Source organism: Equus asinus, chromosome 3 (assembly GCF_041296235.1).
Source record: "Equus asinus isolate D_3611 breed Donkey chromosome 3, EquAss-T2T_v2, whole genome shotgun sequence".
In the NCBI taxonomy this organism is placed as follows: Eukaryota; Metazoa; Chordata; class Mammalia; order Perissodactyla; family Equidae; genus Equus; species Equus asinus.
Window position 1 is genome coordinate 59,892,683 of NC_091792.1, and position 14,874 is coordinate 59,907,556.

At 35.2% G+C, this 14,874-nt stretch overlaps 1 long non-coding RNA gene across 1 annotated transcript in view; it reads right to left on the bottom strand.

Moving 5' to 3' along the window:
- The window catches only part of LOC123284482 (uncharacterized), a 345,889-nt gene that overhangs the window by 79,562 nt on the left and 251,453 nt on the right, over positions 1-14,874 (bottom strand). Inside the window, exons 6-7 of the long non-coding RNA XR_006525465.2 lie at positions 13,471-13,594; positions 12,305-12,664 (exon numbers count right to left, since the gene is read on the bottom strand). This is a non-coding gene — a long non-coding RNA (uncharacterized lncRNA). The remainder of the gene's footprint in view (positions 1-12,304; positions 12,665-13,470; positions 13,595-14,874) is intronic.

A 14,874-nucleotide genomic window follows, 5' to 3' on the forward strand; every position in this document is an offset into this window, starting at 1 on the left:
AAAGGTACCCAATAATTTAAAAATTGAATTTTCATTAGTAGCTTGACTCAAGTGAATTGCATAAGAATTTTCACTGCCAGTTTGCTGATCCCTTGATGATTCTTTCATGAGTCATCATTTTATTCCTCATTCCTTAACTGTGTCAGCACCTTAATATGCAGCAAGAAGAGTCAAGCCTTTACAACAACAGTCTGAGAAAAGCCATAATAACAATTGGATGAAACAAAGACATTGCTGAGAGATGTGACAGTGTGGATAGAGATGAATGGATCAGGCCTATGCACAAGGTGAGAATTAATGTCTTGTTTTTGTAAAATGGCCACTACTTAGGTACCTTTCCACATGCTGCTTTGTGTACCTGGGAGGGTAACAGATGGGAATAAGTCATGTTCCCACAGCAGACTGCAAAGGTCTTGTGAGCCTCCTCAGAAATATATTGCCTTAGTAGTAGGGCAAAATAAGCCCTGAACTAAATGGCTGTTCAGAACAAAGTTCATTTTTACTACAGTTTAGTCATCAAGAAATGGAATGGAAGGTTTGAAAATAGGAAGAGTGTAGAATAGGTAGGGACTGATAGGCCAAGAGAAATTAATTTTATTATAGGTAATATTGGAGATGTGTAAGTAGTTACTTTTGGGAAGGAGTGTGAAATTATTTGATTTGCATTTTTAAGAGATCGCTCTCTAACTTCTTTGGAAAAACTAGATAACCCTGCTATGTGGAGTTGAAATGATCAGTCAAAGGGCCATTCATTGCAATATTACAAGTGAGAGAGAATGATAGGCCAAGGCGTTTTGGTAGACACAGTGAGAACTGACCAGTTTTGGAATATACGTTGAAGCTGAAACCAACTGAATTCGGTGATGGTTTTTATCCTAGAGTCAAGGGAAAGTGAGTCAGGAATGACTCCTAAGTTTTAGACCCTAGCAACTAGGTAGATGATAGTGTCTTTATCTGTGAAGGGAAGGATCAGGAGTTACAGTTGGTCAAGAAGAAGAAGGGTGGGAATCCAGAATTCTGTCTCTGGTCTTGCTAGGTTTTTTTCTTTCTTTCTTTTCTCTTTTTTTTTAATTGTGGTAAAAGTACACATAACATAAAATTCATCACTTTATTTTTAAGTGTATACATAAATGGCATTTATTACATATGCGTTATTTTGCAACCATCACCACAATTCATGTTCAGAACTTTTTCAACATTACAACCTGAAACTTGGTTCCCATTTTATAATAGGTCCCCATTGTGCCTTGCTGTGGTTCCTGGAAACCACATTTCTACTTTCTGTCTCTTCGAATTTGACTACTCTAGGTACCTCAGTGGAGGTGGAATACCAATGAAATAATAAAATATTTGCCTTTTTGTGTCTTTCTTATTTCACCTAGTATAATATCTACAAGCTTCCTCTATGTCTTTGCATGTGTCAGAATTTTACTCCGTTTAAAGTCTAAATAATTTTTCACTGTATGTGTATTTATGAGTAGGAAGGGAAATCAACTGCGTCTGTGTTGCTAGAGTAGCGTTTTAAGATGGCAGAGCTGTGGATTGTCTGAAACCTGCCGGAAAATTCAGTAATGAAAAGACAGGGCTATTACCATTGTATTGGAATGACATGAAAGAAAACCAGTTACATTCATATGAGAAGTGATTGTGAGGGTAAGAAGATGAAGTAAATCATCTTTTTCTCTTTTCATATCTTTCATCAGTTTTTCAACTTCCACTTATATCCCTTCTCAGAATCCTTTTTTTTAACACACCAAATAAAAATAAAACAGATATTGATCCTTTCTTACAACACGCTCTTGAGGTCCCTTTATTTGATTCTTTTTCAGTCTGCTTATGATCTACTATCAGAGATCCACACACCACTCTAGGTCATGGCTTAGTTTTTTGAACAAAGGAACGAAATTCTCTGTCAGAGCTAGTTTGATGCCATTTTTGGTTGAGTAACATACCCAGGAAAGAATCTATTATAAGAGATAATGTACATCTAAATCCTCTGCAGGTAAAATTGCATAACTCATACTCACCCCATTACAGCAGAGTGTTTTAAAATTAGTTTTCTCTAAATGCGCTATTCTGAATTTAACCTATAGAAGCTCACCTCCCACTTTTTGGTTCACTCACACTATCTTTCTTTGATTTTTCTGATCGTATTGGCATTTTACTACTGGAGAAGTTTAATGTTAGATGATAACTTTTGGACACCACTAGGTACTTGCAATATGTATTTTGTGGAGAGTTAAGCAGTTATCTTGTACATAACTAAAAGACAGCAATTCGCACGTAAATTTCTTTGACATAGTTAAAAATACATGAGAATAGAGATATGAAAAATTTTAAGGGGTGAAACAATGCAATTTGCTCCAGTTTACTCAGTGAAAAAAAGTGAATATGTGGTTTACAATTTTCCTGTTGTTTTCTGGGTTAAAACCAATTTTTTACTGTTCTACAGTATCATGTTTGCCTCAGATGACTAACTCACTCTGATACAAGTTTGTCACCATGAAAGAGTTTTATGACAACATTTGTACCAAAAATAGATAGATAAGGTTTGAGGCAATTCATGATTTCAACATAATGTAACAGTAAGATGTTTCCTTTTTTTAATTTCCTTAGACACTCAATGATTATTTTTTTTTTTTGGAAGATTAGCCCTGAGCTAATATCTGCTGCCAATCCTCCTCCTTTTTGTTGAGGAAGACTGGCCCTGAGCTAAAATCTGTGCCCATCCTCCTCTACCTTATGTGTGGGACGCCTGCCACAGCATGACTTGCCAAGCGGTGCCATGTGCGCACCTGGGATCCAAGCCGGCGAACCCCAGGTTGCCGAAGCAGAACGTGTGAACCCAACCACTGCACCACCAGGCCAGCCCCCGATGAATTCTTAAAAAATTACTGAATTTCTCTTTACAGGAGATAAAGTTATAGTCAAAGAAACTGAGTAATTTAAAGTATATATTACAGAAAATGCTCTAGTTGACTAATATATAAAGTGGTTATAACAATTTTATAAAGTTATTAACTTTTATTTCTGAATGACAAGGATTTTTTAAAAACAGAAAACTGTCGGGGCTGGCCCCGTGGCCGAGCGGTTAAGTTCGCGCGCTCCGCTGCAGGCGGCCCAGTGTTTCGTTAGTTCGAATCCTGGGCGCGGACATGGCACTGCTCATCAGACCACGCTGAGGCAGCGTCCCACATGCCACAACTAGAAGAACCCACAAGGAAGAATACACAACTATGTACCAGGGGGCTTTGGGGAGAAAAAGGAAAAAATAAAATCTTTAAAAAAAAAAAAAACAGAAAACTGTCCTTACAAAATTAAAACATTTCAGCCACCTCAAACCATCTCATAATGTTTTATACCTCTCCAGATAGCCTTCTGTAATATTTACGCACAAAGAATAATCCAAGTATTAGCATTAATTGGCTCAAGTTAAAAAATATATTGTGGGAAAAATTTTGCCTAAAATCCTTAGGTTACCTCATCATGTTTTATTTATAATTTTCTTTCTTTTTTTAATATTCTTTCTTTTTTCAGATGTACATCATATTTCAAATTCTGTGTACATTACATCATGTTCACCACCCGAAAACTAATTATAGCCCATCCCCCCACATGTGAGCCTAATCCCCCCTTTTGCCCTCCCCCTCTCTCATTCCCCTATGGTAACCACCAATCCAATCTCCAATGCTATGTGTTTTTTTTGTCATTGTTTGTATCTTCTACTTATGAGTGAGAGCATATGGTATCTGACTTTCTCCCTCTGACTTATTTCACTCAGCATAATACCCTCAAGGTCCATCCATGTTGTCACAAATGGCCAGATTTTGTCATTTCTTATGGCTGAGTAGTAGTCCATCATGTATAAATACCACATCTTCTTTATCCATTCGTCTCTTGATGGGCACCTACACTGCTCCCATGTCTTGGCTATTGTGTATAATGCTGCAATGAACATAGGGGTGCAAGTATCTTTATGCCTTTGTGTTTTCAAGTTCTTTGGATAAATACCCAGCAGTGGAATAGCTGGATCATATGGTAGATCTATCCTTAATTTTCTGAGGATACTCCATACTGCTTTCCATAGTGGCTGCACCAGTTTGCACTCCCACCAGCAGTGAAAAAGGGTTCCCTTCTCTCCACACCCTCTCCAACATTTGTTGTTTCCTGTCTTGTTAATTATAGCCATTCTGACTGGAGTAAGGTGATACCTCATTGTAGTTTTCATAACCCAGGTAAAATTTTGTAAGGCAAAGCTCTAAAGTCACACCTTGAGAATCATTTAAATATTTTAAAATGCAGATCACGTAGTTTTACCAAAGCTTTAATGAATAAAATTTGTTTTGTTTTTACATCTTCTAATTGGAGTAAAACTTTCTTTTGCCATAAGGCAAATATTTTTAAAGCAGGAAACAAAAAACAAAATAAAATAACATAATATCTTATGTATTGTATTTTCTGACCTGTAAATAATCCTCAATATTCTTTAGAGTTTAAAACATACCTCATTTTATAGGAAAATATACTGAAGGGACAGGTATGATAACCTCATTAAATAGAAATTCGAAGCCTGTATCTTTCTTCCTACTTAGCATTTAAAATCAAAACTATTCAAGTTTTAAGAACAGTTCAATCACCCTTGACCTAAAGTTACACTTCTAGCCCAATGATAAAATGACGAACACGTCAATACTCTATAATTCTTCACTTCATGAAATTGTTGCAAAAACACCCAAAATTTGGCTTGACTCTTTCTTTTGCAAATAATATCTTAGCAAGCTTTTGTCTGGTCAGATATTGCTAGAAAACTAGGGCATTGCCCATAGTCATCTACTTAAGACTTCAGTTTCAAGAGGAGACATCTCTGGATACAACTCTACAATATAGAAGACTAAGAGATTGAGAAAGCCTTTTGATAGAAACATCAACAAAGTTCAAGTTTAGATCTGGGTTGAAAATGAACACTTCAGTTATTCATAATCATAAATACTTTTTTAAACTCCAAGTAGTACTCATGGATCCAGGCTTCCCTTTGAAATTTTGATTTCAGTCATATAAGGAGGACATCCAGTCCCACTGGAGATCTGATTCTGAGACACATTAAAATGTATTCAGAACTAGATGACATAGTACACTGGACAGCTACCTCCTAAGACTATGGTTCAAAAAGACAACACCTTAGTCTCAAGATTGTTGGATCAAGATGTAGGATCCGGGCAACAGCTTTACATTTGAAATTAGATGTATTGTTTATGTTCTTTTCCATCTATTGTTCCATTTTATTTTGTCTTGTCCTTTTACTAACTGCTTTCTTTTCTACAAACTCCTATAATTCCCCAAGTTCCTTGCTCCAATAATGGGTAAATTCATCATTTTATTCTAAATTTTTTGATTTGTATCTGACCATAATACCTCTAAAATATTAACATTGAGACATTTACACACTTTAAATGGACACTATGCCACTAAAAAATGGCTTATGATTAAAATCTCTGGGATTCTCAAAGAAATCCAAGAGATATAAGAAAAGAAAGAGAGGTGGGAGCAATTAAGGAAATATGGTTCAATTATTTTCTCATATTCTCATAACCATATAAACATGGAAATGAGTTTATGCATATGCCAGTGGTCTTTCTAAGTACTTAAGTAATTTCTAACATTTCATTGGATCATTTTAACTATTCATAATGGTTCAAAGTACAAGATTTTAATGGTATAAACAAGTCTTTTCTATGCTGGCCCAGAGTTCTGAGCTAAAATATGTGATAAAATAATTTTTGTTCCAATAGGCAAAATATTTAGAGTCACAACAGGCAAGAATGAACTGAATAGCTAAAACAATACTAAATAATAGAACTGTTCTCAACTATTTGCTATTCAACGAAGACAAAATCTGTACAATAACTAATACACCTTGTTACATCTGAGTAAAGACTTGGAAAAGATAACATTAAAAAATTCCTCACACACACACACACACACACACACACACAAACAAACAAAACACCTAACTCATAGAAACAGAGAACAGATTGGTATTTTCCAGAGATGGGAGGGTGAGGGATGGGCAAAATGGGTGAAGGTTGTCAAAAAGTACAAACTTCCAATTATAAAATAAATAAGTCTGGAGGATGTAATGTACAGCATAGTGACTACAGTTGATAATACTGTATTGTATATTTGAGAGTTGCTGAGAGAGTAGATCTTAAAAGCTCTTAGCATAAGAAAAAATTTTGTAACTGTGTAATGATGGATGTTAACTAGACTTATTGTGGTAATCATTTTCTTGTCACCAATCTGTTAAAAAACACAATTCAGCTAAGTAAATTTGAAGATCTAATTGGCTTTATTAAACAATTCATGAATTGGACAGTATTTCAGCTGGCAAGCAGAAAGATACTCAGAGGGGTTCCACAACATGTAAGGCCTTTATAGTAAAGAGGGTGGGATAAGGAAAGAAAGTCATCAGCAAGAAAAAATGAAAGTTAATTGGAGGAAAGTAAAGGTTCAGATAACAAGGGCTTCTCACTGGCTGAACTCCAGCATTTTCCATTGGCTGGGGTTGTTGCTGGGCAGGAAGGAAGTCTTCCTTCCTCTTGCTGGAGTAATAAAGGAGTCACACTTACTGTTTGGGAGTGCAAGGTACATCTCTTTCTGTTGGGGTTAGTAACTGACTCTTCCTGTTGGGGTTTGTAATTGATCTCTTCCTGTTTAGGGTAATTGATGAGGAGTGGTAGGGCATTAGAGCTCCCTCTACAGGCCTGCCTGATTCCAATTTATTTGAAGTTTTCTTTATTACTTTTCACAATACAAATATCAATTCATTATGCTGTATACCTGAAGCTAATATAATGTTATATGTCAACTATATCTCAATAAAAAGTTAATCACTTAGGAAAAAACAATGCTTCTTAGTTAAGAAATATTGACTTACCTGATCCCTTAGAATCACTTCAAATTAGGCATAGAATGTAAGGAAAATTAGTAAATCCATGTTTTTGCTAATAACACATAAAATTTCTCCAATATTTACGCTGATCCTCTTTCTGATATCCAGATAAAGAAATATTATTGCAGAGCTATTAAATTAGGCCATGAAATGCTCATGAGAAAATTTACTCCATTAGGACTAACATGGTGGAAGTCAGGGAGAAAAAAATAGCCCAATGAGGGAAATGTTGTTGGACTTAGTAAGGTGGAAGGTCTAATGGAAGGATACTAGCACATAAAAAACTCCCAGAGAAAGCTCTCTGTTTCACAGCTAACTTGTCAAATTTAGAGGAGTCATAAATAATTAACCTTGTGTCTGTGGATAACCTCAGCAAACTTGTCAATGTCAGCATGTTCAGGAATTTGGATAACTAGCAGGAATTTGGAATTTGGATAGCTACAGCCATTAAATTCACTCTCACATAGATTTTTTTTTCCATGAAGAAGATTGGCCTTGAGCTAACATCTATGGCCAATCTTCCTATTTTTGCCTGAGGAAGATTGTCCCTGAGCGTTAGTAACATCCATGGCAATCTTCCTCTATTTTGTACGTGGGACACCTCCATAGCATGGCTTGATGAGTGGTATGTAGGTCTGCACCCAGCATCTGAACCTGCAAACCCTGGGCCACCAAAGAGGAGTCCATGAACTTAACCACTACACCACTGGGCTGGCCCTCCACATAGTTTTTTTTATTATTATTACTCTCTCTTCTTCTAAATGTTATTTTTATTTCTTTTCTACTAAAATCAATCTCACAACTGTTCTCCCTCATATGGGAAGCAAATTTGCGTGCAGATACTAAAGGATTTAAATTATTCCTGGACATTATGAAGTTTCAGATAATCATTGATGGTTGCATTCTTTAGCAAAAGTTTTATAGTAGGAGTAAACTTTTCTCTGGATGTCAAAGTATTTGAAATATTCTCTAAAATGATTGATTGAACTTTGAGGAAACAATATGCAACCATGAGCAAAAATACTGAAGCAAAGTGATCATAAAGTGTATATGGAGACCATAAGATGGGTGTGTCTGATTTACTCATGTTGAAGATAAATCAGAAATAAAGTTGTACAGAGAAGGTAGAGCCAGACTGGGAGGAAATTTGAAAGTCCGTCGTTATGGTTTATAGAACTGAGAGATTCTTGTTGCTAAGCAATTAAATTTATAACTTAATAAAGTGAGAGACAAAGGGGGGGATTTAAGTTTTCTTTTGCCATGAGAGGTCTCAAATAATTTTTGTTTGCCAAAATGGTAAGTATAAACCATCTGTGATTAAGGTCACAGCTAAAAAGGATAACAGAAACCATTAATTCCTCTACTGGTAGGTCATTCAAGAAGTTTGGCTTTAAAGGAGAGAAGCACTAAGTATTTAGTCACGAATGTACACATACATACACACATAGACATACCCATAGGTACACATAAACACACACCAGAAATTTTTGTTGCTTAGTGTTCAGATCCTGTTAAGAATACAAGTTTTTTTTTTTTTTTAAAGATTGGCACCTGAGCTAACAACTGTTGCCAATCTTTTTTTCTGCTTTTTTCTCCCCAACCTCCGCCCCCTCCCAGTATATGATTGTATATTTTAGTTGTGGGCCCCTCTAGTTGTGGCATGTGGGACGCTACCTCAACGCGGCCTGATGAGCGTGCCATGTCCGCAGCCAGGATCCGAACCTGCGAAACCCAGACCACCAAAGCAGAGCGCACGAACTTAACGACTCGGCCACGGGGCCGGCCCCGAGAATACAAGTTCTTTAATATTTTTTCACATATTGTATTTTATTCTTTGATATTAACTAAATTTGCTTTTTAAAAGGTTTTACCTCGCAGTTTATAAAATGTTGAAATAAACTGTAAAATGGAGTGAGAGTTGGCAATTAGGGCATCAATTATTTATGGGAAGAAACTTTGGGAAGTAGAAGGAAGAGTTGACAAAAAAACAAAAAGTAAGCCTCCCAGTGTACTTTTAAGTCTGTACTTTTAGAAACCAAGAATTTTCAATAATGATAGTACACATTGTTCATGAAAATATGATGTTTCTTCATTATATTTTGTAATCTGGAATTCCTAAAATAATGTAATGAATACAAAGAAAGTCTGGCTCAAATATTTTTAGAGTCTGTTCCCCTACCTTCTCACAAGCTGAAGTAAAGAATAAATTCTGATCAATAATCATTTTTTTCATTCACAGAAAATGACATTTCATAGTAGCAAAAAAGAAAACATATCAAAGGAAGACATAGGAAGCAAATGAAAATATTAGAATTTTACTTATAAGTTAGACATGCTTGCCTTGGATGTTTCATCTAGTGGTGTTGCTTTTCTTTGTGGGTTCCTAACATTTTGTGAAATAATGTATCTTCCCTTTAGCAGTGGGAACGTTCCCAAGTGACTCAGGCTTCGATGTCATCTTAATGACAAAGATAATATTCAGTCTCAATGTATTTCTCCCCAACAATATGAATCTACATAGCAAAGTTTAAGACAAATAACAAATTCTTCATTAAACAAAAGTAAAATAATGAATCCTGGGTTTAGCAATATAAAGTAACGATTAAAAGTCAACAATAATAAAAAGAATGTAGATCTTCAGTCACAGGCACCTTGAGGTAAATGCAGAAAGTGAGAGAGTTACACAGGCACTGTGACGAAGAACAAAGAAACTGCATCAAAAGAATAGGATGGTTTGAAATAATGATCTGTTCAAGAATTCATCGTTTAGTCTGGGGACTCAGGATATAACACCTAAAGTCTGATAGTGTTTCCCCATTTTAGGCATCTTTTATCCATATTGTTTTGTGGAGACTTTTTTCCCCCAGCAGTGTCAGGGAAAGAGGAGAAAGCAAGAGATTGCAGAAATCTAGTTTGAATTGAGAATTTGGCAAACAATGGTTGAATTGATGGAGTCTGGAGATTGGTTGCCTAGGGATGGAAAGAAAAGCCAGAGAGTTACTGAGAAAGAGTATAAAATAAAAGAGAATCATTTGAGGTCTCTATAGACTTAAGGAGTAAGTCAGCTGAAGAAAATACTTTGAGGTTTGTGCAGGATTGATTTGGGAGGCTGACGGAAGAGTAAGAAGAAATCTTAAAAGCAGTGTAATCAGATGGTTCCTGGTGTAGTGGTTTGGAAATATCTTTGAGAATTAAAGCAATGGGGCCCTAGCCTCTGGACCCTATTGTATACCAGGATTCTGAGAATGAGAAGTTTCCATGCCTCAAGGCTCCACACTATTAAGAGCCAGGTTTTAATCAAACCAGCAGATTTGGGGAGCTTTCCATGAAAACATGAATAGAAATGCAATTGTTGCTTTTTGTGAAAGGAGAATTCCAAATATAACAGAAAACATTTTTCATAAATGTCTTTTGTTAGCCATTCTAATAGATACACAGTAAGAGTTTATGTTGGTTTGAATTTACATTTCTCTACTGACTAGTTATGTTTATGATATTTTCATCTTCTAATAGCCATGTGTGTACCCTCTTCAGTGAAATGTCTGCTCAAGTATTTTGACCATATTCTTATTGGATTGCTTGTTTTATTCTTGCTATCTTTGAGAGGCTTTATATACTACAGACGCAAGTTCTTTATCAGATATGTGCTTTGAACATATATCTCCTTTTATATAATTTGTCTTTTGTCCCCAGCTTTATTGAAATATAACATTGTGTAAGTTTAAGGTGCACAACATCATCATACATACATATTGCAAGATGATTACCACAAAAAGCTTAGTTTACACATTCAACATCTCAAATAATTAGCATACCTTTTTTGTGGTGAGAACATTTAAGATTTACTCTCTTAGCAATTTTTAAGTATATAATACAGTTTTGTTAAGTATAGTCATCAGGCTGTACATCAGATCCTCATGCTCAACTTATAAGTGGAAGTTTGCAATTTTGACCAACATCTCCCCAGTGCCCCCAATCCCCAACCCCTGGTAACCACCGCTCTACTTTCTGTTTCTATGAATTCAGTTTTTTAGATTCTACATGTAACATCATGCAGTATTTGTCTTATTTGTCTTTCTTTGTCTGACTTATTATACTCTGTATAACACCATCAAGCTCTATCAATGTTGTCACAAACAGCAGAATCTCCTTTTATATGGCCAAATATATATTTTATATATATTCCATTATATATATTTTATATATATTCCATTATATATAAATATATAAAAATATATATAAAATTCCATTATATATATAAAATATAAATTTCTATTTTTATTTGTCACTATTGTTATGTGTAACTATTTTTATGTCTATGTGTCTATTTTTCTGCCAGTACCATATAGTTTTGATTATTATAGCTTCATAGTATAGTTTTGAATCATTAAATCCTATAGTTTTAAATCACTTGATATATATGAATATTATTCAACAATAAAATTCCATTCCATATATATAAATATACATTAATGAAAATGTGCAAGTGAAGGGCTACCAGCTACTATTTTGCTTAATTCCTTTTTTTGTTTTATTGTTATGTTTTTTAATTTGCTTTTTTATGATATTCAAGAGATCAGCTGAGGAGAAGAGTAAAATGTTCCGATTTCAACTAAGGAAAAAGAGCAAAATATTCTGACTACATTTCAGAAAGAAAATCAAAAATTTACCACTTCAAAAAAGAAACCCAATTCCTGTGAACTTTTCCACATATGAAGGTTTAGTCTCTTGGCAGTAGAAATGTTACGGCATGTGTTATAATCATTGACAAAAAGGTTTTTTATTATTTGGGATCATAAATATTAGCCATTAAACAATTAGTAAAATATGCTAATTTCTACATATTTCAACTTTTCATTATTTTAAGCAATTTTAGTGGTCAATTTTTCATGGAATTAGCTCTTAGCATTTCTTGAGCAAAATCACAGCTCATGGGTGTGTGTGTGTGTTTTTAATTTGCTGTCTCTTGATTTCAAACATCCTTCTCCTTTGTACTCTGCTTTGTCACACAGTGAATGGGAACCTACAAATCACATTTCTTCTTTGCCAGGCCTCTCATTATTAATTTCTGCCAATAGTGACAACTAGAGGGAGACTGGAAACTTGGAAAGTTTTTTGATTGCTGTTCATCTCAGGGTTGCCTCATTAACAACTCTCATCTTTTCAAAGACAGTAACTTTCAGTCTGCACATTATTACTATACATCTATAATAAATATTATAATTATATATTTATATATTACATAAATATTATAACTATATATTACATAATATATATATATATTTTTTTAGTAACTCCCAGAAGTGATATTACTGTCAGCCTCAGAGATACTGGCACAGTTATCAAGTATCTTACCTTCAGAGTTCTGAGTCCTCCACCAAATTTCTGAGGTTCCAAGACCAGGTTGGCTAACTCTCTTTTCAGAGGTAGGATCCATGGGATGTCTTCTAAAGGAGTCATTTCCAATAACTTCACCTCTTCCCTTTGATCTCCAGTCCTAGGAGCAATAGCTTCATCTTACTGTTAGTAACTCACGATTATCTCAGTGGCGTGGTTTCCCATCTTTGTGACTGAACTCTGACAGATATAGTACTTATCTTGGTATAATGCAGAACACAGGAAGGAGTCTGACATCAGAAGTTTTGAATTTTTCACACCACCGCCCTTTATCATCTTGGGGACATGATTTACAATTAGAGAGAATTACTTCAAAATCTGAAAAGACAGGAAAATAATACTTGTGACTCAACTCCTTTGTAACTTTACTTATAACATGGATAAAGAAGATACTTAGAATTCTATGTAAGATATATAAATCTTTGCAACTAAGTTTCCTCTGGAAAAACCCTAGAAAAAACCCTAATTATATTTTGAAAACCATGTTTTAGGGACATCAGGGAGCTGAGGAAGCAATGTGGAGTAGATGAACTAAAACTTCAGACCAGGAAAGCAATTCCGAGAAGCTTTGAATCTTGCCAGCCATCATTTTCTCTGAGCACTTGCTGATGCTGGATGTGAATAGAGCCTTAGGTTTGGCCTAGTTAGAGAACCTCTGCTGAGAGAAAGAGAAATCCCCAATACTCTTAGTTACTACATAGGTTCAGATAGACTCATAAATTAGACTTTGAGGGCCCTGTAATTCACAATCATTTTTCCCCAAGTCACAATTGCTTAATTTGAGAGCTGTGAGGGATGCTGGTAAGCTAGTCTGAAATTTTTCAAAGGCATAGTTTCCTATAGTCATATTTTGAACACAAGACATAGTAGAAAGAAGCCTATCTCATGCACATGTACTAGCTCCCCATAATACACATCTGATGTTGATGTTGCATGTGGCAAGAGATTGGAGAACTGGGTTGTGAACCTCTAGGTGATAGGGATTAATCCTCTGTAATCTTTTAGAGCTGAGAAAATAGAGTTACATAAACTCACAATTGAAACTCTAGTAGACCCATCTAGTAGCAACATCAGGAAAGGAGAATTAGTCCAAGATTTACCACACTCACTCACTCATCTCTGACCTGGCAAAATCCATGATTGGATTTAGGCAACCAGCTCCTCAGTCTATCTTCCTAACAGAGGAAAGACAGAAAACTCTCCATAGGAACCACCTGGATCTTCTATGGTTGTTTTATACACAATCACCTGCATACAATAAAACATTACCGTATATATTGAGTTAAAATTTCTGATCTATTACAGACAGAAGAAAAAAAAGAAGGCAAGACTACAAGTAGTGTAAAGGTGATCCAGATAGTGGAGCAAAAGCACATGAAAAAAAGAAATAACTATTATTAATACATTTTAAAATAGAAGAAAAATATATAAAATATAAGAAAGACTGTAGAATATTCTCAATGATTTAGAACCTATACAAGATTATCAAGTGGACATTTTAGAACTAAAAATTATATGTATGATAAGAATTCAGTGGATGGTTTCAACAGTAGTTTGGACATATCAGATTACAGAATTATTCATCTGGAAGACAGGTCAACAGAAAAATCCCCACACAGATGTGCACAGAAAAATAAAAGCATAAAAGTAATAGCTTAAGAAATATATGGAATATATAGAAAGTTGGAACATCTCTAATATTGGAGAGCTAGAGAAAGTGAAAAGAGAGAATGAATGGAAATAATATTAAACAGATGTTTGTTGGCATCTTTTTAAAAGGTAGGAAAGATATTAACACATTGCTTCAGAGTAGGTCACTTATTTCTCAGAAGCATGGACAATTTTTCTTTCTCTGTTTCTTTCTTTTCTCCTGTTTGTAGACACTATCTTCAAGTTTGCTGATTCTTTCTCCTGGCTCCTAAAATTTTCTGCTGGTGTTTTTGACTAAATTTTTTACTTTGGTTACTATTCTTTTCAGCTCAAGATTTTCCATTCCGTTCTATTTACTTATTTAAGGTTTTAAATCTCTATTGACGTTTAGAGTGGCTTTTTGTACAGCTACCATTTTGTCAGAAGTTGTACTTAATCCCTTTGAGCCAGTGAGGCTTCTACCTTATGTTGATGAATTTGATTATGGCCTGGGAATGCTTCAAGTCTTCTGTATACCATACTGTGATTGCTAGAGTGTATGCACCTTAGCACACATGGACAGCCTTCTAGACACACAATGATGAGTGTGATCTCAGGAGGAATCTTGTTGGCTGTCCCTTTCCCTGATCATTTTGCTAATTTCTTGGCTGGTCTGCCATTTTGCTTGTTGCTGTTACGTTCATGGAGTTGACAGCCCACTCTTAAATGTTTGGCATCAAAATCTCCATAGTTTACAACACTACCTTATTCATTAACTCCTCCTTTCTGTGTACCAAATAAAATCTGTCTCCTCACCACAGCTCTCCCTAGGACCTAGCTCTATCCTGGCAGCACATCTGTCTTACTACATAGGAGCACTAGGTGTAGACAGTATATTT